The 27,975-nt window shown below is 38.0% G+C and overlaps 1 pseudogene; it reads left to right on the forward strand.

Moving 5' to 3' along the window:
- LOC125109814 (non-histone chromosomal protein HMG-14-like) overlaps positions 1 to 16,480 on the forward strand; it is a 31,226-nt pseudogene extending 14,746 nt beyond the window's left edge.
- The last annotated feature ends 11,495 nt before the right edge of the window (positions 16,481 to 27,975 follow it).

Here is a 27,975-nt window from a genome sequence, read left to right on the forward strand (position 1 = left end):
TTTGTATAACTTTGACTTTCCCAATTCAGTCACAAGTACCATGAAAAACGGTAGTATTTTGACATCCAGAGAAGATGGAGGAATAGGAGGCCCCTAAACTCACCTTGTCTCATGGTTACAACTAGATTACACCCACATCAGTATAAATAAACCAGAAAACAGCCCAAAGAGTAGTAGAATATATTTTCCATAGATAAGTGGAAACAAAAGACCACTTTAAAGAGGGTAGGAAGGGCAGAGATGCAGTTGGGTGCCAAAGGACCCACAGGACTTTTTGCAGGGGGATAAAGATGCTGTGGGAATGGAGCGGTAAGAGAAACAGACCCTCATACCAGGTGCCCCAGACACAGGGAACCTGAATGGGAAGATGAATCCCTATAACATTTGGCTTGGAAAACCAGGGGGACCGAATTTAGTAAGTTCTTATAATCAGCAGGGCTTAACACTTGAAACTTAAAAAATCAGCAGGCTTGGCTCTGGCTCCCTCCTATCAGGAGGGTGATAAGAAACTGGGTCCCCACTATTAAAGAGATATGCAGAAATACAGCATAGAAACAACAGTTTGAAAATTTCCTGAGGTATATGGGAGGGAAATTTGTTCACTAATCTCAGAGCATGTGCTGGGAAACTTATCCAAGAAGAAAGGAGTGGGCAGGTGCCATTGCCATCCCCTCCCCCACCGCCCAAGCATGGATACATGGACAGCTGCAGGAATTAGCACAGTGCTAATACTTGCTACCTAACTTGCTAAAACACACACCCTGCCCCATGTTCTCCCATAGACATGTACCCTCCAGCGAAGCCTTGGCTCTAGGTCCCATCCCACAGCAGACCTGAGCAAACCTTGCTAAAACTGAGCATCCTGCCCCTGCATATTTTTGTACAAGATACTCATTGGACTTGAGAAAAGAGTTGAGGACCTCAGTGAGACCCTTAACAAAGAGATAGAAGACATAAAAAAGAATCAATCAATCAAGACATAAAAAAGATGAAGAACTCAATAACTGAAATTAAAAATACACTAGAGGGAATAAATAATAGATTAGAGGAAGCAGAAGAACAGATCAGCAACATGGAGGACAGAGTAATGGAAAGCAGTCAAGCTGAATGATAGAGAGAAAAAAAACTATAAAACAACTAGGTTTAAGCAAATAACTGATACCATCAAACATAATAACATTTGCATTACAGAGATCCCAGAAGGAAAAAAGAGAGAAAGGGGAGCAGAAAATTTATTCGAAGAAGTAATGCTTAAAACTCCCCAAATCTGGGGAAGGAAACAGATGTCCAGATCCAGGAGGCACAGATAGCCTCCAGCAAAATCAACCCAAGGAGATCCACACCAAGACATGTAATAATTAAAATGGCAAAAATTTGTGATAGAGAATTTTAAAAGCAGCAAAAGAAAATAGTTACATAAAAGGGAAGCCCCATAAAGCTATCAGTTAATTTTTAGTAGAAACTTTGCTGGTCAGAGGGGAGTGGATAATATATTTAAAGTGCTGAAAGAAGAAGAGGAAAAAAAAAAAAAAAAACCCAGAGGGAAGAATATTCTATCTAGCAAGGCTATCATTTAGAATAGAAAGAGAGTTAAAGAGTTTCTCAAACAAAAGTTAAAGGAATTCATGACCACTAAACCAAACCCTACAAAAAATATCAAAGTGGACTATTTGAGTGGAAAGGAAAGACCATAAGCAGGAGTAAGAAAATTAAGAAGCACAAAAGCAGTAAAATTAAGTATAAGAATCAGTCAAGGTGTTCACAAAGTAAAAGGATGTAAAGTATGATACTATACTTAGAATGTGGGGTGGAGGAGGAGTAAAGAATGGCTTCAAACTTAAGGGACCATTAGCTTCATATAGAGTGCTATACACATAAGATATTAGATACAAATCTAATTGTAACCACAGTCCAAAAACATAATAGATATGCCAAAAATAAAGAGGAAAGAATCCAAGTATATCACTATAGAAAGCCAGCCAACTGTGAGACAAGAGAGCAAAAGAAAGGAACAAAGAAAAACTACAAAAACAACCATAAAACAAGTAATAAAATGGCAATAAGTGCATACCTATCAATAATTGCTTGACTGTAAAGGGACCAAATGCTTCAATCTACACATGGGGTGATGGAATGAATAAAAAAGCAAGACACATTTATACACTGCCTAAAGAGATTCATTTGAGAACTAAAGACACAGGTATATTGGAAGCAAGGGGATGGAAAAGCATTTATCATGCAAATGGAAGTGAAAAGAAAGCTGGGGTAGCAAAATAGACTTTAAAACAAAATAGACTTTAAAACACAGGCTGCAGGGCACCTGGGTGGCTCAGTGGGTTAAAGCCTCTGCCTTTGGCTCAGGTCATAGTCCCAGAGTCCTGGGATGGAGCCCCGCATTGGGCTGTCTGCTCAGCAGGGAGCCTGCTTCCTCCTCTCTCTCTGCCTGCTTCTCTGCCTACTTGTGATCTGTCTGTCAAATAAATAAATAAAATCTTAAAAAAAAAACCCACAAAGACTGCAACAAGAGACAAAGAAGGATACTATATAATCATAAAGGGAATAATTCAACAAGAAGATATAACAATTGTAAATACTTATGCAGCCAAGATGGGAGCACCCAAGTACATAAAGCAGCTACTATCAAACATAGAGGAAGTAATGGATACAAATATAATAATAGTAGGAGTCTTTAACATCCCACTTAGATCAATGACTAGATCATCCAAACAAAATCAACAAGGAAATAGTGGCTTAAATGACACATTGGACCAGACAGATTTAACAAATATATTCAGAGCATTCCATTCTAAAACAGCAGAATACACATTCTTCTCAAGTACACATGAAACATTCTCCAGAATAGATTCCATATTAAGCCATAAAATAAATCTCAACAAATTCCAAAAGACCAAAGTCATACCATGAATCTTTTCCAACCAGAATGCTATAAAACTAGAAATCAACCATAAGAAAAAATCTGTAAAGAACACAAATACATGGAGGTTAAATAATATGTTACTAAACAATGAATGGGTCAACCAAGAAATCAAAGAGGACATTTAAAAAATACATGAAAGCAAATGAAAATGAAAACACAATGGTCCCAAATCTTTGAGATTCAGCAAAAGTTGCTCTAAGAGGCTGACATCAAGAAGCAAGAAAAATCTCAAATAAACAACCTACCATCATACCTAAAGGAGCAAGAAAAAGAAGAAAAAACAAAACCCAAAACCAGTAGAGGGAAGAAAATGATAAATAATAGAGTAGAAATAGGGGCGCCTGGGTGGCTCAGTGGGTTAAGCCGCTGCCTTCGGCTCAGGTCATGATCTCAGGGTCCTGATATCGAGCCCCGCCTCGGGTTCTCTGCTCAGCGGGGAGCCTGCTTCCTCCTCTCTCTCTGCCTGCCTCTCTGCCTGCTTGTGATCTTTCTCTGTCAAATAAATAAATAAAATCTTTAAAAAAATAGAGTAGAAATAAATACAATAGAAACTAAAAATAAAATAGAACAGCTCAAAGAAAACAAGAGCTTGTTCTTTGAAAAGATCAACAAAATTGATAAACATTTAGCCAGACTCATAACAACAATAACCAAAAAGACAGAAGACTCAAATAAACAAAATCAGAAATGAAAGAGGAGAAATAATACCTTACCACAGAAATACAAAGGATAATAAGATTATGAAAAATTACTTGCCAACAAATTGGACAACCTAGAAGAAATGGATAAATTTCTAGAAACACATAACCTCCCAAAACTGAATCAGGAAGAAACAGAAAATTTGAACAGACTGATTACCAGCAATGAAATTGAATCAGTAATCAAAAAACTCCCAAGAAATAAAAGAACAGGACCAGAAGTCTTCACAGGCGAATTCTATCAGACATTTATAGAAGTAATACCTATTCCTCTCAAACTATTAAAAAAAAAAAAACAGAAGAGGAAGGAAAGCTTCCAAATTCATTCTAGGGGCCAGCATTGCCCCGATACTGACACTAGGCAAGGACACTACAAAAAAAAAAAAAAAAAAAAAAAAGAACTACACAATAGCCCTGATGAAAAAAGAGATAAAAATCCTCCACAAAATATTGGCAAAATGAATTCAATGATCATTAAAAAAAATAATTCACCACCACATGGGATTTATTCCCAGAATGCAAGGGTGGTTCAATATTCATAAATCAATCAACATGATATATCACACAGTGAGAGAAATGATAAAAACCACATGATCATTTCTATAGATGCAGAAAAGGTATTTGACAAAGCATAACATCCATTCATAATAAAAACCTTCAACAAAGTAGATTTAGAGGGAACATACTTCAACATAATAAAGGCCATATATGAAAAACCCAAAGCTAATATCATACTCAATGGTGAAAAACTGGGGGCTTTTCCCCTAAGATCAGGAACAAGACAAGGATGTCCACTTTCACCAACTTTATTCAACATATATTGGAAGTCCTAGCCACAGCCATCAGACAAGAAAAAGATATAAAAGTCATCTTAATTGGTAAGGAAGAAGAAAACTTTCACTATTTGCATATCATATGATACTATCTATAGAAAACCCTAGAGAATCCACCAAGAAACTACTGGAACTGATAATGAATTCAGGAAAGTTGCAGGATACAAAACAGTATACAGAAATCTGTAGCATTTCTATACACTATTAATGAAGTAGTAGAAAGAGAAATTAAGAAAACAATCCTATTAATAATTACACCAAAAATAACAAAACACCTAAGAGGTGAAAGACCTGTACTCTGAAAACTATAAAACACTGATGAAGGGGCGCCTGGGTGGCTCAGTGGGTTAAGCCTCTGCCTTTGGCTTAGGTTGGGATCTCAGGGTCCTGGGATCAAGGCCCACATCTGGCTCTCTGCTCAGCGGGGAGCCAGCTTCTCCCTCTCTCTCTGCAGGGCTCTCTGCCTGTGATCCTTCTCTCTCTGTCAAATAAATAAATAAAATCTTAAAAAAAAACAAACCTAACTGATGAAAGAAATGGAAGATATACAAACAGATGAAAAATTATTACATGCTCACGGAATAGGGAAAACAAATATTGTTAAAATGTCCACATTATTTAAAGCAATCTATAGATTTAATGCAATCCCTATCCAAATATCAATAGCATTTTTCACATAACTCAAATAAATAATCCTAAAATTTGTATGGAACCACAAAAGACCCTGAATAGCCAAAGCAATCTTGAAAAAAGAAGAATAAAACTGGAGGTATCACAATCTCAGATTTCAAGGTATAGTACAAAGCTGTAGTGTATCACAACACTATGGTACTGGCACTAAAATAGACACATAGATCAATAGAACAGATTAGATATCCCTAAAATAAACTCATAATTACATGGTCAATTAATTTTTGACAAAGGAGACAAGAATATACATGGAATAAGACAGTCTCTTAACATAACATAACATAACATAACATAACATGGGTGGATCTAGAAAGTCTAATATTAAGTGAAATAAGTCAGTCAAAGAAAGTTAAATACCATATAATTTCACTCACATGTAGAATTTAAGAAACAAAACAAATGAACAAAGATAAAAAGAAGGGTGCTTGCTGGCTTAGTCAGTAGAGTATGTGACTGTTGACCTTGTGGTCATGAGTTCAAGCCACACATTGGGAATGGAGCCTATTTAAAAATAAATAAATAAAATCAGATACAATTAGACTTATTAAAAAGAAAAAAAGAAAAAGAAAGAGACAAACCCAAAAAACAGACTCTTAGCTATAGAGAACAAACTGATGGCTCCCAGAGGGGAGGTGGGTGGGAGGATGCGGGAAATAGGTAAAGGGAATTAAGAGTACCCTTATTGTGATGAGCACTGAGTAATGCACAGGATTGTTGAATCACTATATTGTATACCCATGCTAATTACACTGGAATTAAAATTTTAAAAAATAATTGAAAAGAAAATTTAATATAGTATAATCTTACTACAAACCATTTATAAGCACATTATAAACTGGCAGCTAGGGATAAGGATAAAATTACTTGAACCACACTATTATTAAACCCACAAAATAAAAAGATATTTCATATGAAAAAGTAGAACTGTAGAATTTAAAAATGTCTCACAAATACCAAAAAAGTAAGAACTGTCATATAGTTAAGGTTGATATATTAGTTGACAGAGTTGAGTTTCTCAGCATCCATCCCCCACACCTTATAATGCTATTGACACATGTCCGGTCTTTTGATATTTCATCTGTTCAAGATATCTCAAATCACAGTTAGCAGTGCTGTGATCATGTCTGCAAAGTCTTTTATTCCATTTCAGTGCAATTTCCCTTGACATTTGAGTTCTGCCATCTTAGGCTTCAATTTCATCTTTAACATAGTCATTCACCAAGATCCATCCACCCCTTACAAATAATGTACCAGCTGTAAGACTCAAAGGGGTTATGAATAGATTGCCACCCCCAGCTCACAGAGAGGGCTCTGAGGGGTTTAATTCAATCAGGTTAATTCTACCTCCCTTGTAGCAGTTATTGGTTTAGGTAATCTAAATAGAAGCCAGTTACATGAGATTAGCTGAACACTGGAATTGGATCTGGTTTGGCCCAATGAGGGAAAAATTTTTGTTTGAAGATATAAAAATTCCATTGCTTTTTAATTTTTTAAAAGATTTTATTTATTTACTTGACAGAGATCTCAAGTAGGCAGAGAGGCAGGCAGAGAGAGAGGGGGGAGCAGGCTCTCTGCTGAGCAGAGAACCTGATGTGGGGATCAATCCCAGGACCCTGGGATCATGACCTGAGCCGAAAGCAGAGGCTTTAACCCACTGAGCCACCAAGGCGCCCCTCCATTGCTTTTTTAATCTGCATTGTGTTAGGTCTTAACTTTCATTGAATTTACAGTAGTTTAGAGATGAGATATAAATATGAAAATGTAAGTAATTTCCCCTAATACCCCCCTCTGAAGGCTTCTTGCTCTCCTCTGATCAAGCTGCCTGCCGTATTTCCATGTAAATTTAAATGGGGTCATGGAGGAAGCCTCCAATATCTATAAGACATTGTCTTTTTTCCTCAGTTCCAATACTAATATATATGAGCAATACATTGATGTTTCCATCTTCAGAAGTTTATACAGCAATGTGTGTATCTATAGAGACACATCTTTGTTAGTCATTTTAGTATTGTGGATCTAAGAAAGTTCATAATTTATTTTCATTAACAAAGCTAGAGATTTTTACTCTGTAGATAGAACTTTCGGAAATAATGAAGAATATGTGCAAAGATTTAGCTGCTAAAGATGCTCTTTCAAGTGTTTTCAGAAACATTTTATAAAAGGGGTGTGTGGGTGGCTCAGTTGGTTAAGGGTCTGGCTCTTGGTTTCGGCTCAGGTCATGATCTCAGGGTCATGGAATCAAGCCTCTTGCAGGTTCCAGGAGTGTGGGGTCTGCTCCAGATTCTCTCTCTGTCCCTCCTCCCCTTCTGCCCCTTCCCTTGCTTGCTCTCTCTCTCTCTCTCTCTCTCACACACACACATAGACAAAAATAAATAAATATATATAATCTTTAGAAACATTTTGTGAATGTCTTATAACAATGTTGCCATAAGCATCTTTGGTATTTAATCTTTGTATTCATAATTATTTCATTAGGAAATAGAAACAAAATTACTTCATAGATGTAACTTTCAGGTCTTTGGTACAGACAACACACACCTTAGCTTTATAACTCATTTTCCTGCCTATGGTTTCTCTCTCCTTCCATTCTGTCTTTTGTTGGTGAATTCATCTTCCTAAAACACAGTGCTCAGCATTTACTTCCCGGCTCAAAGCCCTTCCTTTCCCCTTGCTGGGGCCCAGTTCTTCACTCTGATATCTGAGGACTTTTACAACCTGGCTCTGCCCACCAATTTCCAGTCTTTTCTGCCACCACTCCCCTGTTTGAGTCCTTCATTCAACTAAATCCATCTATTCCCTGGGTGCCTGGGTGGCTCAGTTGGTTAAGTGTCTGCCTTTGGCTCAGGTCATGATCTCAGGGTCCTGGGATCGAGCCCTGCGTTGGGCTCTCTGCTCAGTGGGGAGCCTGCTTCTCCCTCTCCCCCTGTTTGTGCTCGCACACTCTATAAAAAAATTCATCTACTCCCCATCTCCCACTATTCTTTGTAATTCCGTCTTTACACTTTTGTTCATGCTGTTCCTACCACCATAACAAAGACGAACATTGAATAATAAAGGAAATGTTAGAATGAGGAATGAGTATTTCAGTTTGTCACAGCCTTCTGTAAACTTTTTCTCTACCTTTTTTTCTCCACATCACCAAACTGCTAAATTGTCCTGCCTTCAGTGCTAAAAGTATCCACATGTATACGCTACTCATCTCTCCCTTCCCATTCACCACCCCCTCACCTTCTCCAAACCCAGGGGGCTATTCCACCTGCCACGTGGGTTCTAGTCCCTTTTCTCTCTCCCATCAGTGGCCAGGCTCAACCTCCTCCTCAGAGCTGCCCTCTCTTATTGACTGCCGTGTCCACCAGATTCATTGCTCCTGTGTTCTCCATCTGTGGCCCCCTGGGTTCTACTCTTTGTTGGCCATCTCTGATCTTCTCTGTGTCTGCTGTCTATCCTTCTACCCTTTTCTGGTCTCCTTTCCTTCTTTTATTACGATTCCTATCTCTTAGTTCCCAAAAGAAGAGACAAACCTTCATAGTGCTGAGAACACTTTCTGTCACTTTCAAAGCCTTTCTGTCATTTTCAATAACTGTTTTCTCCAATCCCATCAAGCAGAACATGCTTTTCCATCCTTCTAGACTCTTTCCATCATGCTTTCCTTCTTCTCCAATCCTTCCTTTCTGATCCTCACAGCCATCGCCGATGCTCAGATGCTCTGGCCTCAAATAACAAGAGAAATAAACCTCAGGGAAAGAGTCCTCATCCAGGGGAATAGGGAAGACAAAATAGAAAAACTACAAAAGTTTTAAAGAAAGAAAAAAGTATTATTTGCCTCATAAGGTTTTTTCAGCCTCCCTTTTGGTTTCTAGAGCACAATATAAAAGAAAGGCTGCATAAATTCTCAAGTGTTATTAGACTCAGAGGGAATGATCTAAATAAGCTTAAAATAAAAGACTTCCATGAAGCACAGCCAAATTGTTAACAACTCTGGAATTGTGACAATTGCTAATGATAAAGGGAGAGTTTAGAAAGAAAAAGCCATAATTTGGTTAGAGAATTTAGATCTAATCATTGGGGGCAAATACGTAATTCTCAGACAGCACAAATAGGTTTTTAAAAATTTGGGGGCACCTGGCTGGCTCAGTCATTTAAGCGTCCAACTCTTGATTCTGGCTCAGGTCATGGTCTCAATGCCGTGAGATCAAGCCCTACGGGCTCTGCACTCAACAGGGGGTCTGTGGGAGATTCTCTCTTTCCACGTCTCTCTGCCCCTCCCCTGCCTCTCAAAAATAAATAAAAATAAATCTTAAAAAAAAAACCAAACCAATTTCCTTAACTTCATTTGGCTGGGGTTCTTATTCCCATTAAGAAACCAATCAAAGGATAAAACAAGTGAGAAAAGTTAGACTTTTTTCTACATAATAGATTTTTTGAAGATAGATTCAAATGACAGAGACCTATTACATTCCTGTTACATGGAATCATTTTTCCTATTATATCAATGCATAATAATTTAAACTTACATATGTAGAGTAAAATAATTCTTATCAGGGGTTTCTGTGTCCTCTGTTCACAGAGTTCTATTTGAAGTGAAATAGACTTTGAAATCAATATATTTATAAGACAAAGACAAACGACATGATTTGGTGAGTGAAAGATAAAGGGAGGAGAGAAGATGATCAGGTAGAAAAATATCACAGTCAATATTTTTTTCTCTTTTTTTCATAGTCAATATTTTTAATGTCCTCATTGTTCAAACATCTTACAGGATCAAATAACAATTGTTCAAATCCTTTTATAGTCTCTTAAGTCAGGTCATCTGAAAGCATTATTTTCTTTCTTTCTTTTTTTTTAAAAGATTTTATTTATTTATTTGACAGACAGAGAGCACAAGTAGGCAGAGAGGCAGGCAGAGAGAGAGGAGGAAGCAGGCTCCCTGCTGAGAGAGGGAAGATGTGGGGCTCGATCCCAGGACCCTGGGATCATGACCTGAGCTGAAGGCAGAGGCTTTAACCCACTGAGCCACCCAGGCGCCCCGAAAGCATTATTTTCTTTATTATTTTGAATTATCATTTCATCAACATCTTTTTGGAAATTTATAACTCATTTCCTTTTTCAAAAATAGCTTTATTGCATAGTATACAATTCATCCATTTAAGGTGTACAATTCAGGGGTACCTGGGTGGCTCAGTTGGTTAAGCATCAGGCTCATGATTTTGGCTCAGGTCATGATCTGAGTCATGGGATCAGGCCCTGCATCGGGCTCCACACTCAGCAGGGAGTCTACCTGAGAGTCTCTCTCTCCCTCTCCTTCTGACCCTACCCCTGCTTATGCATTTTCCAAAATAATAAATAAGTCTTAAAAATAAAGTGTACCATTTAATAGCTTTTAGTATATTCACAGAGTTGTGTAACCATCATCACAGATTTAGAATATTTTATTACTCTCAAAAGAAACCCTGCACCCCTTAGCTGTCATCCCCAATTTCCCCATTTACCCCCAGACCCAGGCAACCACTAATACACATTCTATCTCAATGGATTTACCTCTCTGGGGTATTTTATATAAGTGGAATCATACATTATATGACCCTTTGTGACTGGCTACCTTTTCTTAGCATAATATTCTTAAGGTTCATTCATGTTGTAGTATGCATCAGTCCTTCATTTCTTTTATTGCTGAATAATATTCTATTGTAGGGATAAACCAAATTTTATTTACCTATTCTTCAGTTGATGGACATTTGGGTCATCCTGACTTTTTGACTATCAGGAACAATGTTTCTATGAACATTGATCTACAAGTTATGCAAACATATGTTTTTATTTATCATTTCTCTCAGGCAAATATTTAGGAGTAGAATTGCTAGATCACATAGTAACTCTACATCTAACCCACTGAGGAACTGCCAGACTGTTTTTCAAAGTAGTTGTATCCTATTACATCTCCACCAGCAAGGTATGAGGGCTCCAATTTCCCCACTTCCTTGTCAACAGTTATTATATCTGTCATTTTGATTACAAGCATCCTAGCGAGTGTGAGGTGGTCTCTTGCTGTGTTTTCCATTTGCATTTACCTGTTAACTAATGATGTTGAACATCTTTTCATGTGTTGATTGGCCATTTTCTTTGGAGAACTGTCTATTCGGGTCTTTTGCTCATTCTTAATTGGGTTGTCTTTAGGTTATTAAGTTATAATCATTCTTGATGTGTACTGTTGGGTCTGAGTTCAAAGTTAACAAATCAACAATATATATTAAATCAGGTGTCTTTAAATAGAAACACATATAAAAACAAGGGTATGCATTGATCAGTTGGTGAAATGTAACCAGAGATTTGTAGGAACCTAACCTTGTACCTTCCCTAGGAGAAATGGTTCAGTATATGCTAATTCAGTGTTTATGGTGACTTTGTAGAATATAGTAAGAATTGACTATATTTTATTTTTTGATGCTATTGCAGATGGAATTGTTTCTTAATTTCATTTTTGGTTTGCTTATTGTTAAAGTACAGAAATATAGCTGATTTTGTATATTGATTTTGTATCATGCAACATTGCTGAACTTGTTTATTGCTTCTAAAAGTTTTTTAGTGGATTCACTAGGATTTTCTTTCTTTTTTTAAAAAAGATCTATTTATTTATTTTCGACAGAGAGATTGAGAGAGAGAGAGAGAGAGCAAGCGCACATGGTAGGGAGAGGAGAGAAACCCAAGAAGACTCTGAACTGAATGAGGGCCCACTGTGGGACTAAATCTCATGACTCTAAGATCAAACCAAGAGTTGGATCCTTGGGGCGCCTGGGTGGCTCAGTGGGTTAAGCCTCTGCCTTCAGCTCAGGCCATGCCTCAGGGTCCTGGGATCGAGCCCTGCATCGGGCTCTCTGCTTGGCAGAGAGCCTGCTTGGTCCCCACTCCACCCCCCCCCCCCCATCTGCCTCTCTACCTACTTGTGATCTCTGTCAAATAAATACATAATAAAATCTTTTTTTAAAAAAAGAGTTGGATCCTTAACCAACTGCACCACCCCTAAATATTCCTAAATATTTTCTAGTTTCCTTTGTGATTTCTTCTTTGACCAATTGGTTATTTAGGAATGTTTTGCTTAATTTTTGCATATTTGTGTGTTTCCCAAATGTTTTTCTATTGTTGATTTCTAATTTCATTCCCCCATGGTCAGAAAATATACTTCATATTATTTTTTTTAAAGATGTATTTATTTTAGAGATAGAGAGAGCACAAGTGGGAAAGGCAGAGGGAGAGGGAGAGAGAATCTCAAGCAGACTCCACACTGAGCATAGAGTCCAATGCAGGGCTTGAACCCAGGATCCCGAGATCAGCACCTGAGCCAAAACCAAGGTACTTACCCGACTGCAACACCCAGGTGACCCTGTGTTATTTTTATCCTTTTAAATGTATCAAGATTTGTTTTATGGCCTAGCATATGGTCTATACTAGAGACTTTTCTATGTGAACTTGAGAAGAATTATATTCTGCTGTTTGGGGATGGAGTGTTCATAGACAACTCTTAGATCTACTTGGCTTATAAAAACAAGCTCTCTATTTCCTTGTTGATCTTCTGCCTCTTTGCTCTTTCCATTATTAAAAATGAGGTTTTGAAGTGTCTAATCATTATTGTTGAATTAACTATTTCTTCTTTCACTTTTGTCAGTTTTGCTTCATGCTTTCTGAGTTCTATTAGGTGTATATGTTTATAATTATATTTTTCCTGATGGATTGATACTTTCATTATCATAAATGTTCCTACTTACCTCACTTTTTATAACTTTTTTGCTTTAAAGTCTATTCTGGTATTAGTATAACCACTCCAGCTTCTTATTCTTATCTTTGAATCTAAAAGTTGGATAGCATTAGATCCAATTGGAGAGTTATTGATACATTTAAAATTTAAATTTTTTAAAAAGATTTTATTTATTTATTTGACAGACAGATATCACAAGTAGGCAGGGAGGCAGGCAGAGAGAGAGGAGGAAGCAGGCTTTCCGCAGAGCAGAGAGCCCAATGCGGGGCTCGATCCCAGGACCCTGGGATCATGAATTGAGCCGAAGGCAGAGGCGTTAGCCCACTGAGCCACCCAGGCGCCCCTAAAATTTAAATTATTGATACAGTTAAATAAACACCTGCTATCTTGCTTTTTGTTTCTATATGTTTCATGTCTTTTCGTTCTCCTACTATTTATGTATTGCTTTCTTTTGCATTAAGTCGATATTTTCTAGTGTAATATTTAAATTCCTTTAATTATTTCTTTAATATATTTTTGAGTTATTTTCTAAATGACAGCCCTAGGACTTACTATATACATCTTATCAAAATTGACTTCAGACTTAAATCAACTCAATTTCAGTGAGATATAGAAACATTATTCCAGTATATATCTCTATCTTCTCTTCCTCCTTTCTGTACTATTATTGTCATATGTATTATGTCTATGATGATACAAACTCAAAACTCACTATTATAGCTATTTATATAATTTTATGTCTAGTAAGAAAGCTAAAAGAAGGAAGAAAGCAAGTATATATTTATGGAGATTGTTATAATAACCTTCTTGTTAACCATTCCTAATCTCTTTATTTATTCCTGTGGATCAGAATTACCATGTGGTGTACTTTCCTTACTCCATAAACTTTTGCTCCCAACATCTTTGTGCTACTAACTGCCAAATATAATACATTTCACATATTACAGGATGAACCATACAATTATATACACATTGCTTTATACAATTGCTTTAAAATAATTTGAGAAGGGGAAAATATGCATTTATTGTTTTCTTATATTATGTAATTGGATAATTACCTTCACCAGTATAATTTTTTTTTATGTGGATTTCAATTACTGGCTGAAGTCACTTGCTTTTAGACTAGTGAATTGCTTTTAATATTTTTTGCAAGGCAGGTCTGCTGACAATGAATTTGCTCAGTTTTTGTTTAACTGGGAATGTTTTTATTTTGCCTTCATTTTCAAGATATGGTTTTTCCCGATACAAAATTCTTGGTTGACACAACACTTTGAATATGCCATTCCAATAACTTGTGGCCTCCATTGTTTCAAATAAGAAGTCAGCTATTTATCTAATTTGGCTTTCTTTGTTCATAACTAATTGATTTTCTTTTGCTCTCAAATTTTCTCTTTGTCTTTGTACTTCAGCATTTTTACTATGATATACCTATACATGGATCTCTTTGTGTTTATCCTCCTTGGAGTTTATTCAGTTTCCTGGATGCATAGATTAATTTATGCATTATTTTTCATCAAATGTGGGTTGTTTTCAGCCATTATTTCTTTGAATATATTTTCTGGTTCCTTCTCTCCTCTTTTTTGGCTACTCTCATTACACATATGTCAGTATGTTTACTGGTATCACATTTTTCTATAGCTTTGTTAATTTTTCTTCATCATTTCTTTTCTTTATTTGTCAGATTATATAATCTCAATTGATCTACCTTCAAATTTTTTGGCTCTTTCTTATGCCAGTTGAGAAAAAGTCAGTTCTTTTGGGAAGAGCTTTGAACTCTCTCCTCTAATAGGCACTGTCTCTGAGCCACTCCTCTGGAATTGACAGTAGAAGTGACCTGTAAGTGTTTTACAAACCAGATGCTAGATAGTAATGGTAGCCTCTGGCATTCTTGTCTTGCCTCTCCTTGTGTGGAACCTCTACCCTCCAAGTGAGCTGTGGCAAGGCAGTTGGGACCCCAGTATTCTCCATTTGCAGTGCCTGGGGGGGAGAGCCTCCATTATATGAATAAAAGCTGCATAGAGGAGAGGAGTCTGAATTTCTTGGCTATGCTCATCGGGAATATGCTTCTGCAAGTCAGAGATGGAGAACCTAAGACATGTTAATGGCATCACCTCATGAGATGCCTTATCCCTTGACTGGAAACTCAAGAGAAAGAAAACCCTGCTTTCTTGGTCAGATCTGCCTGAAGTGGCACTCTGCCAAAGCTGAATTGGAGAAGGGGCGTGAAGGAGTTGTGGCTCAAGCACTACAGACTTTTCTGTTTGTACTGAAATTTAGTAGATTTCCTTGAATAAATATTTCTTCATTTTCTGTATGACCTTAGGACAATTTTCAGAGACCTCAAATGGGTATTTTTATTTTTTTTTATTTATTTTTTTTTTAAAGATTTTATTTATTTGACAGAGAGAGATCACAAGTAGGCAGAGAGGCAGACAGAGAGAGAGGGGGGAGGAAGCAGGCTCCCTGCAGAGCAGAGAGCCCGCTGCGGGGCTCGATCCCAGGACCCTGGGATCATGACCTGAGCCGAAGGCAGAGGCCTTAACCCACTGAGCCACCCAGGTCCCCCCAAGTGGGTATTTTTAAAAATTTTCTTCATTTCTTTATTTTGCTGGGGGACAGATTCATGTAGTACTTCAAGCTGCTATTCTGGAAGTAGAGTCCCTTGAATTTTAGTTTTCATAAGGAATCTTAGAATATTTAAAGTAACATGTTATTTGGGGAAAGCCTTATTTTTAAATGAATAACTCTGTTCCATATTCATTTCTTCTGCAATTTCTTTTAATATTTCTTACAAGGCAGGTCTGCTAACAATGAATTTGCTCCCATTGGTGAGATTAACAAGTATTATCATGAAAACAATATGTTCCTTTTAAAGCCATAGTTCTGGGGCCCCTGAGTGGCTCAGTCATTTAAGCATTGGCTTTCCCCTTGGGTCATGATCCTGGGGTCCTGGGATGGAGTCCCACATCGGGCTCCCTACTCAGGGGGAGCCTACTTCTTCCTCTCTCACTCCCCTTGCTTGTGCTCTCTCTCCCTGTGTCAAATTAAAAAAATAAATAAAAGCCATAGCTCTCTGTGTTTATATTTATAAACATAGGCAAACACATATTTTTCCTTTAGTAGGTGATTTCAACAGATACCTAAACATTAGGGTAGGGCTGCAGCAGCTTGGACAGCAGGCGGAGTGGAGAAGTGGAAATGGCCAGCAACCCAGCTTTGCAAAGGCTCCGGGTGGCCACAGACACACATGGCACACCTGCCCCACCACCAAGGTAGCCAAGAGGAAGGTCAGCTCCGCCCAACAGGCAACAAAGGAGGAGCCCAAGACAAGGTCAGAGAAGTTGTCAGCCAAATATGCTCCTGTAAAAGTGGAAACAAAACCAAACAAGGCGACAGGAAAGGATAAATCTTCAGACAAAAAAGTGCTAACCAGAGGGGAGCGAAGGGAAACCAGGCTGAAGTAGCTAGCCAGAAAACAAAATAAGACTCACCTGCAGAAATCAGAGAAAATGAAAATGAGGAGAGTCTAGCCTCTGATGAAACAAGAGAGAAAGAAACCAAGTCTGATTAATACCATATACCAGGTCTTATCACAGTCACTGTCCACTTGTTTGTACAATCCAGAGAAATTTTCTTTTTGGCAATTTTTTTAAACTTATTTTTTTTTAATTTTATTTTTTATAAACATATATTTTTATCCCCAGGGGTACAAGTCTGTGAATTGCCAGGTTTACATACTTCACAGCACTCACCATAGCACATACCCTCCCCAATGTCCATAACCCCACCCCCCCTCCCAACCTCCCTCCCCCCATCAATCCTCAGTTTGTTTTGTGAGATTGAGAGTCACTTATGGTTTGTCTCCCTCCCAATCCCATCTTGTTTCATTTACTCTTCTCCTACCCCCTTAACCCCCCATGTTGCATCTCCTCTCCCTCATATCAGGGAGATCATATGGTAGTTGTCTTTCTCCGATTGACTTATTTCACTAAGCATGATACCCTCTAGTTCCATCCACATTGTTGCAAATGGCAAGATTTCATTTCTTTTGATGGCTTCATAGTATTCCCTTGTGTATATATACCACATCTTTTTTATCCATTCGTCTGTTGATGGACATCTAGGTTCTTTCCATAGTTTGGCTATTGTAGACATTGCTGCTATAAACATTCGGGTGCACGTGCCCCTTCGGATCACTACGTTTGTATCTTTAGGGTAAATACCCAGCAGTGCAATTGCTGGGTCATAGGGTAGTTCTATTTTCAACATTTTGAGGAACCTCCATGCTGTTTTCCAGAGTGGTTGCACCAGCTTGCATTCCCACCAACAGTGTAGGAGGGTTCCCCTTTCTCTGCATCCTCGCCAGCATCTGTCATTTCCTGACTTGTTTATTTTAGCCATTCTGACTGGTGTGAGGTGATATCTCATGGTGGTTTTGATTTGTATTTCCCTGATGCCGAGTGATATGGAGCACTTTTTCATGTGTCTGTTGGCCATCTGGATGTCTTCTTTGCAGAAATGTCTGTTCATGTCCTCTGCCCATTTCTTGATTGGATTATTTGTTCTTTGGGTGTTGAGTTTGCTAAGTTCTTTCAGAGAAATATTTTTATCAACTATTTTGTAAATGCAAATTTTTAGTGGCTCTAGAAAATTTTTGAAGAGAGAATCCCACCTCATTCCATTTTTTAAGTGTAATTTTTTTTAAGAGGTGAAATCATTTGTGGGTTGTTTATTTTTTGGTATAACCAGAAAATAGTGGGATATTGAATGTGGGATATTGATATCCTCAATTGTCTTGTGTGTCAGTTTAACATTCCTTCGATGGGGCAGTTTTTTGTATATCCTGTAATACCAAGCATACTGAACAACAATTTGGAGTCAGTCATGCACTTAATATGTCTTGAATATTTTAAGTCCTATTCCCATGTTGTTTTGGTAGAATTATTTCCTAAAGAAAACCACTCCTTGATCTTGGTTCCTCCTGTCAGAATTTTGTATACTCTATAATATCTTGGTCATGGTAGTCCAGTTTTCCTAATATCTTTTTTAATCTTCTATGCAAGACTGAAAATCTGAGTATGCAGTATATATGATATTAAATTGTGAATTAATGGGATTTAACAGTGCAACAGTATATCAACATTTGAAGATACAGGTACTTGATATACTGCTAAGAAATATTTGCCTCCAAATTTTTAAAAAAGATTTTATTTATTCATTTGAGAGAGAGAGAGACAGTGATAGCAACAGAGCACAAGCGGGGAGGAGAAGGAGAAGCAGGTTCCTCACTGAGCAGGGAGCTGGACGCGGGGCTCGATCCCAGGACTCTGGGATCATGACCTAAGCTGAAGGCAGATGCTTAACTGCCTGAGCCACCCATGCACTCCTTGCCTCCAAATTTTAAGCTGGAAGATCACTGGACTAACTTTTAGAGAAGAATCACAACTCCGTGATTTATTTATTTATTTATTTTTTAGATTTTTAGAATGTACGTTAAGAATTGTATACAAATTGGGGCGCCTGGGTGTCTCGGTCAGTTAGATGTCCAACTCTTGATCTTAGCTCAGGTCCTGACCTCAGGGTTGTGAGTTCAAGCCCTGCATGGAGCCTATTTTTAAAGAAAAGGAATTGTGTACAAACTGAACACCTCAGAACAACCAATAAAAACTCAATCATGAAAGAAAAAAATAAACATAAAGGCAGCAATGATTCTAAAACACAATGAAACTCTAAGTTAAGGCTTTGTATTTGTTTTAAAACCCATATTCATATGTAGTTATGCCCAAATCAAACTTCCATCTTCTAGGTTGAGTTCATCTCCCCAGGACATATATCATTTATCCTGAGCCAACAATTCCTTTGTATTGGATTGTATGAGATAGGAATTAGTAGCAAAGATGATCATTTCACTTTAATGAATTATTAGTTCCTTTCTGAGGTTTTGGTCTCTGTTTAGCCTGTTTTGTCTCTGTTTTGTCTCTGATTTAGCCTTTAGTAGCTTAAGCATATGCAAAAGAAGAGATAGAGCATTTCTTTGCAAAACATGGCAAACCTATATACAAACCATATTAATTCTTATCTTCTTGAAAGTTGGCCAATAATTGATAATTCAGGACATCCTAAATACAGAAAACACCAAAAACATAGTTGACCACTCCCCAGCCTCCTTTTAAAATGTAGAAACATGTCAAGGTAGGGATGGCAGGATCTGTTGATGGACAGACTACATACAGGCTGTGAGAAGACACAAGGATGACTTGATGGCTTTGGGCTGAAGCAACAGGAGGGAGGGAATTGCCATTAAATGAAGCAGACAGTTCTGCAAGGAGAGCAAGCTTTGGGGTATAGGGGTTTATCATGGATATTTTAGTAAATAAAATGTTTAGGCTAGTGTCCGAATCACAACTTCACACTTTTACCTAATTTGAACCTTCTCTCAGCTCTGGCTTGCTTTAGGCTGGAAAGGCAACAGTGGGTTCTCCTGCTCTCTCCTGGCCCTCAGACAGCTCTTCCTTCAGGTTAGGAATGGACAGAAAGATCTCACTGACAGGCACCTCACAAACATGACCACTGGGGAAGGCAAATCCCAGCCTCTCACAGGGCCCTTCCTTGAGTCCATCAGAGATTCCTGTGCTGGGCTCTTTGATGACAACTCCCTGGACACTGGCAATGCCCCTTCTCTGACTGCCTTTCTAGACTCCTCCTTTTCGTCTTTCAGGCCACCTCTTTGTTGGAAACTGCTGACTTCTCCAGGACAGGATCCAGGAGGGATCTTAGACCTGCATTTGGTCCATAAGAACCACCTAGACCTTGCCTGCTCTCAGAGGGAGCGTCCTCCACATTTTATGCAGCTGTCTCTACTCTGCTACCACTTGCTACTTTAGCCTGGAGAATTTTTTCAGAACTAGTTTTGGCACTTGCCTCTGTGTCACAGAAACTCCAAGAGAAATGAGTCAAACTCTCCAAGGGGGTTCTCTTGAAATCCCCTCTAACAGTTGGCTAACATGAGAGTATGCACCTACTAGAATACAAAACAAAACCCCAACAATACCAAGTGCTAGAAAAAAAAAATGTGGAACAACTGGCATTATTGTATATTGGTGGCAGGAATGCTTCTTTGGAAAACCTTTGACAGCATCTATCTAAAGTGACCTGGCAATTCTTAATCTAGTTAGATATCTACTGTATACATACATACATACATATGTATGATCAACAGAAGACATCATAAGAGTAATAATGGTCATAAACTGGAAACAACCCAAATGCCCATCAGCAAGAGAATGAATAAGTAATGGTGGTATATTTTCTAAATGGATTTTTCAAAAACAGGGAATGAGCTACTGCTCTCCATAATATGGGTAAATTTCACAGATATATATTAAGTCAAAGAAACAAAGTACAAGAATTCATATGGTTTGATTCCATTTACATGATATCAAAGAACAGACAAAACTAATCTAGTTGTTCAAAGTCAGGATAGTATAATAAGTAGTGACTGGGGTGGGCAAGAGAGAAATTTCTGGGTTACTTGAATATTCTGTATTTAATATGAGTGATGGTTAGATTTGTAATATGATGGGTTTACACATTTCTAAAATTTAATCTAGCCGTACAGTTACAATTTGTGCATTTTATAAAATTTATGTTACGCTTCACTAAGAAAGAAAGAAAAAACAAAATTTATGGAGAAATTCATGTTCTTCCAACTACTTGTGCATCTCATTTTCATTATTTGATAACATGAGCCTGGAATTATCTAGAAGGGGTGTTTTAGCTGTGAGGACATTCTGAGCCCTAGAAGAGACATTTTGAAAAGTGAAAATGTTACGTCTAAGTGAGAATAGCCCTCTTCCTTTGTTGCCTGTGGCTGCTGGTTTCAATAAGCTCCGAGTTCCACTCAGCCCACAGTTTGGCTTCTGGGGCTTCTTACCAGCATTTACCAGCAGGGGTCAGACCTGAGCAAAACCCACACGCGAGCCCTCTGTGAGGGGGAGCTTTCTTCCCAGTTCAGAGAACTTATCCTGGCTTTTTAGTTCTCTGACTTCGTATCTCTAGCTACACTTGACTCTGTCACCACCACTCGCTCTCATGATCACAACATGGACCAGAAACTTCACCACTGTCTTCTTCACTCATTCAAGGACCCTGTTTTCTCCTTCCACTTTCTCAAGTAACCACCAGCAACACTCCCTGAATGCCATCAAACCCTTCAGCCCAGCGACCTGCCATTCCCTCTCCATTCTGCAGTCCTCTTCTCTCTTCACCGACCCTTTACCCATCCCTGACATCGTGGCTCATCAGTGCAATTACTGTGGCCAACACCTTCAACTCTTTGACCATGCCAGATCCCTGCTCTTAACCCATTAATGATTTCTCATTGCACTTAGGTCAAAATACAAAACCACTGCAGCACCCACAAGGCTCCTGCCTTGCCCTGCGCTGGTCAGGGCCTCTTCTACCGTGACTCAGACACCACAGGTCTCACCCCATGAGTTCAGTTCTTCCCTGCACCAGTGTAAAAGTCATTTCTCCCAAGTCCTTTCTCTTGGTCTCTTTCCTGATGGTGAGGTGTTCATTTCCTTCAAGACACAATTTAAAATTATACCCATATTTGTGTACTTGTGTGCTTAACGTTTGTCCTTGGCTTGACACTGTGCACTCAGCAAAGGCCATAGTCATATCTGGTTTGCTCATCTTCTATACAATTAGTGCCAAGCACTTGTTGGGTGCATAGTAGATCCTCAATAAAGATTTATTGAATGAAAATATCAATCTGGATCTTGACCCCACAAAGACAGGGAACAGATATGGGACACTCTATTGCTTTAAAAAACTGCACTTTGTATAATATATGTCCCTTCAGAGCACTTTCACATCCATTATCATAATAATTGAATAATTAGCTAGATAAGCATTGGAAGGCCCATTTGACAGATGAAGAGAGTGAGCCACAAAGAGAGTTGACTAAAATGTCAGAGTAAGGACTAAAGCCAAAATATCTAACTTACACATCTGTGTATCTTAAGTGTATGTAAATGTTCTGTCTCTTGATCAAACTTGCAGTGGGGAGGAGATCTTAATAATTAAATGCTTAGGCTCTAGGGATAGACTGCTAGGGTTCCTAACCAGATCCAACACTCAACTTGCTGTGTGACTTTGGGCAAGTTACTTAACTTCTCTGAGCTCCAGTTTCTCCATCTCTAAAGTAGAAATAACAATATCTATTTGGGGAGGTTATAGTGAAGCTTTGAAGATATATATATATATATATATATATATATACACACACACACACACACACACACACACATATAGTGATACACACATGACACACACACACACACAGTGCTGAGCATGGTCCATGAGAAGCACTCAAAGCTGGTCATTATTTGTGGAAGTCTTTTGAGAGAATGATTATATTTCCTCCTCTCCGGTAACTCTAACACAGAGCCTTTCACAGTGACATTCAACACAAATGCTTAACACAACTTTCTGGCAACATTGGGATTTTTGTTTTCTTGAACTAGTTCTTATCTGTGAATGCTGTTGCCTTTGAAGAATGGAAAAAAAGTGTAATATGTACCCTGGGTGTGACCACTCCCATGCGTATATGCTTTAAGACTTGATAATTAGGAGCAGACTTCTAGACGCCTGTTTTCTCCTAGTTCACTCATTTTAGAGTCCATTTCGCTCTTTGGAAGAGTGTAATTGATATAACGTGCATCCTCAAACTCCCTTTATTCTGGGACAGCTATATATATTACAGCCATGGCAGTTCCTGTGAACTGACCTAATAAGGTATTGAATTAATGCGGTAATCTCTACCCCCATAGGATAGGATAGAAAATTATAGAGTAGCATGCAAAGGAGGAAGGTTAGTTCTCTTTATGATGGAATTCTAAAGAAGTTTATTAGAATGGAAAAATCACATGCCCTTTGAAAAACTGCTTTATGCAGGATAAAGTGATAATTTAAAATAAGCCTACAAAAGAGAAGTAAAGGTCATGACATTTTATCTAATTTGTTTGGTCCTTTTAAAAATATGTCATGCTGTAATTTTTTTGTCTCCTGCAGCTATGAATATAAACATATAGGAATAATGGCCCCTCGTGAAACTTGTGAAACATAGGAGTACAAATTTAAATGAAGGTTTCCTTGGAAAGCTAGCGCAAATGACTAATGGATTGCAGTCTAGTAGAACAGACAAAAATGCTTTGTTTAACTATGTATGGTGATGCCTCTTCCCTTTTTGTGATCATTTATTAACATTTTTACATAGCTACTGAATTATGAATCTGTGAGTAAGAACTTGTTAAACACACAGTAAAAAGCATTTTTACATATTCTGTTTCTTTTACAGAATTCAGTAAGCCATTAAATGCATAGAACAGAGTAGCATCCATCTTAATGTTCAGTGATCCTTTCAGTTTTTGTAAAAATATTATAAATTAATCAGTTTAATAGGTTCTCTTTTACCTACCGTACATTTTTTAGAAATGATGAATTGGTTCTCTAGCATTCTCTAAAAATGGCCAATGAGATTTTTTTAATGAATAATTCGAACTTACTATTTATCCATATTTAATGTGTTTTTTAATTCATTACATCTATTATTCTTACTGATGCTCAAATTGTTCCATGTTGGGTCAGTAGGAATGTCTTCAAGTTTGCTTCTGAGTCATTTTGACAGGATCCTATTAATTTCTGATAACTTCTTTGCTTTCTGGTAGGATAACATGGTCCAAGTCTCAATATATATATATTCTACTTCAGACGTGGAGTTAGCCATTTCCATAAGGAGTATGGTTCCTTTTCGTAGGAAACTGTATTTAGAAACTACAGTCTAATTGCTCAAGGTGTTTATTACTGAGTTAGTTATTATTTGTAGGCTTTTCCAGAAAGCTACTTTTAACAAAAATTCTAATTGATTCATTTGTTGTATGTAATATCTCATTCTATCACCTCACTTCATATATTTTTAAAGATCTTATTTATTTATTTTTATTTGAAAGAGAGAGAGCACAAGCAATCAGAGTGGGAGAGGGAGAAGCAGGCTCCTCGGTGAGCAGAGATCCCGATGCTGGACTCAATCCGGAGATGCTAGGGTCATGACCTGAGCCAAAAGCAGATGCTTAACTGACTGAGCCACCCAGGCGCCCTGTATCACCTCACTTTAAAATGTCTTTTTTCCCCCGGGTTCTTTGTGACTCTTCTTATGGTCTTAAACACTCATTTTTCTATCTTTTTTTAAAAGAAAGTATCCTTTTCCTGCTCTGAATAAATTTTTAAAAAAAATTTTTTAAAGATTTTATTTATTTGACAGACAGAGATCACAAGTAGGCAGAGAGGCAGGCGGGGCGGGGGGTGCCGGGAAGCAGGCTCCCTGCTGAGCAGAGAGCCCGATTCGGGGCTCGATTCCAGGACCCTGGGATCATGACCTGAGCCAAAGGCAGAGGCTTTAACCCACTGAGCCACCCAGGCACCCCTAAAATGTTTTGATTGTGGGAAATCAATAGATTTTTGAGCATACATGATTTCTTCAAGGAGTTTGTATGGTGTAATTCTAAAGGAGCAGGCATTGGTATCAGATTACCTGATTTAAATTCATAATGTGGGAAATTAATCTGATGCTATGGTGGTTTCCAAGCCTCCTATCAGCAAGCTATTGTAGACTAGGTCATGGCACAGAAAAGCTTACAGATCAAAAAGAAGTTATAGTTGTGTTGAATCATCTTAAAACACAAAGCTAGAAGCAAAGGGGTAAGGATAGATTGAGATATTTATGAATGAAACCAAGCCACATGGAGGACCACACTACCTGAATCCCATGTTTTACAATGTCCAGATGGATGTTCTCTCTCTTTCTCTCTGCCACATCTGTCTTCCCTGCTGATGGTGTGATTACAAAGACCAAAGTCAAGATTGAACAAGGTGTTTAGCAAGAAGGTTACTGAAGCAGACTTGCTCTTACTTTTTTCAGGAGCAGCTTGGTCAAGTACTTCAGGCCAAAAGCTGTAGCTTGCCAATTAGCCTGCTTAGCAGCTGTGAATTTTATCTGCGTCTCTTGGATGGAGCACATGTGGAGACAGAGTGGGACCATAAGGGGTGTTACTAATGGATACTTGATTTTGAAGATAATATTAAGATATGAGAACGATATTGTGGCTATGTTTAGAAAAAAAATTTTAAAGATTTATTTATTTTAGAGAGAAAAAGAGAAAGTGAGGGGAAGGGCAGAGGGAGAGGGAGAAAATCTCAGGCAGACTCCCCACTGAGCATGGAGCCAAGGCAGGGCTCAATTTCATGACCCTGAAATCATGACCTGAGCTGAAATCAAGAGTCAGGCGCCCAATCTACTGAGCCACAAAGGCAGATAAAGAGATACGGGTTTGAAACAAAGCAGGAGAACTTGATAGTATTATTTTAGCTCATTGGGTTGGTAGATCCATTGCCTTATATTTCTGTTTCTTGGTTCTAAACCCACACAAAACAATTCAGAAGGTGGTGTACATGGGTGCTCTTCAGAACTAGGCTCCTTGGGATTTTTCTAGTAGTCCATGGACTGAGGGATGCTGGGGGAAGATAGAGAGTGAGAGGTAGGTGTACAGGGTTGTGGGAGAAACAACACATTCACCACTACAATGATTTGATGGTTTTATGGGAAAATATGCTTTAAAAAGTAGGAGTCAAGCCAGCTTAAACTTGATTCCTAATTTCATGACACGTTTATGGTACTCAGGACAAGCTTATTAAAGCTGTAACTATGATTATCAATAAGTTCTATCTACTTTACAATGCATTGTTTTTAATAAGCATTGATTCTTTTGAAAATTCAAATGTAGTTGGGGTACTTGGGTGACTCAATCGGTTAAGTGTCTACCTTCAGCTCAGGTCATGATCCCAGGGTCCTGGGATCAAGCCCTGCATGCGGCTCCCAGCTCAGTGGGAAGTATGCTTCTCCCTCTCCCTCTGCTTCTGCCTGCACCCCCCCCCCAACTTATATGTGCTCTCTCTCTCAAATAAATGAATAAACATCTTAAAAAAAAAAAGAAAGAAAGAAAGAAAATCCTGATGTAGGGGCACCTGGGTGGCTCAGTAGATTAAGCATCTGCCTTTGGCTCAGGTCATGATCTCAGAGTCCTGAAATCAAGCCCCACATCATGCTCCCTGTTCAGTGGGGAGTCTGCTTCTCCCTCTCTCCCTTGATCCTGCTCTCTCTCTCTCGTTCTCTCAAATAAAATAAATAAAATCTTTTTTTTAAAAGGAGCATCAAAATATATAAAGCAAATATTAATGGAACTAAAAGGAGAAATCTACAATAATACAGTAATGGTAAGGGGCTTAAACACTCTACTTGTATCAATGAATAGATTTATAAAGAAAGATCAATCTTAAATAAAACCAAATGGATTTAATAGACATATATGGAACATTCCATCCAAAAGCAGCAGCTTATTTTCCTCAACTCAAAATGGATTATTATCCAGGATTGGTCATATATCTGGTGACAAAACAAATCTCAATGAATCGAAGATGACTGAAATTATATCAAGCTTTTTCTCCAAACACAATGGTATGAAACTAGAAATCAAATACAAGAAAACTGGAAAAACTGCAAAAATGTGGAGCTTAAACAACATGCCACTGAACAGCCAATGGGTCACTGAAGAAATCAAAGAACAAATAAAAAATTTGAGAGAGACAAATAAAAACAGGAAAATGAACTACCAAAAATCTATGGGATACAGCTAAAGCGGTTCTTAGAGGAAAGTTCATAGCAACACAGGCCTACCAAAAGAAAAAAGGAAGATCTCAAACAATGTAACTTTATACCTACAGGAACTAGAAAAAGAAAAACAAAGCCCAAACTTAGTAGAAGGAAGGAAATAAAGAGCAAAAAATAAATGGATACTAAAAAAAAAAAAAAAAAAAAAAAAAATAGACCAATGAAATAGAAGCTGGTTCTTTGAAAAGATGAATAAAATTGACAAACCTTTAGCTAGACTAAGAAAAAAAGAGGAATCAAAGTCAGAAATAATAGAGGAAAAGTTACAACTAATACCACAGAAATACAAAGAATTTATCATAATTATATGCCAACAAGCTGGACAACCAAGAAGAGATGGATAAATTCCTAGAAACACACAGAATACCAAGACTAAATCATGACAAAATAGAAAATCTGAATAGGTTGATTACTAGTAAGGAGATTGACTTAATAAAAACCTCCCCAAAACCAAAAGTCTAGGACTAGACAACTTCACTGGTGAATTCTACCAAACATTTAAAGATTTAATACATGTCATTATCAAAACCTTGCCAAGTCTGTTCAAACCAACACAGTCTGATCCGGAAATATGGCCTCCATATGTGATGTCAGTGTTTCCGTCAGTACTCAAAAAATACAGATTTCATTAAGTTGGATTAAATGAACTTCCTTAACTGCAGATATCCAAAATAACTACCTTACTGCCAACTCCTTGTACATAAAATAAAAATACTCCAATTATGAGTGCTTTAATGTGGGGGCAAAAAAAAAAAAAAAAAAAAAAAGACCATAGGCAAATTGTAGACATTTGGGGAAAATGTACAAAGAATGTACATTCCATCAGTTGCAGAAGTATTTCTTGCTATCATCTTTGTAGACCCAAAATACACACACAAACAGGGACCACGCTGTACATATTTGCTTTCTGAAATACACATTTCGCTTTCTGAAATACATTAAGCACATTTTTTTCCATGTCATTAAATAACTTCCAAAACTGTGAAAAAAAATGCCCTCAGAGCTGAGATCTGATCTAACTTACAGATTATCCACATGCTATCTTGTCTCTTTGAGTCACTTTTCTCGTCCTTATTTTCAGGGTTATCAGAAAAATCAGAGTGCTATCAAAAAGGGAAGGTCTTGGGCACCTAGGTGGCTCAGTGGGTTAAAGCCTCTGCTTTCAGCTCAGGTCATGATCCCAGGGTCCTGGGATCAAGGCCTGCATCACATCGGGCTCTCTGCTCAGCAGGGAGCCTGCTCCCCCCCCCCACCCCGCCTGCCTCTCTCCCTACTTG

This window comes from Lutra lutra, chromosome 9 (genome assembly GCF_902655055.1).
Source record: "Lutra lutra chromosome 9, mLutLut1.2, whole genome shotgun sequence".
NCBI lineage: Eukaryota > Metazoa > Chordata > Mammalia > Carnivora > Mustelidae > Lutra > Lutra lutra.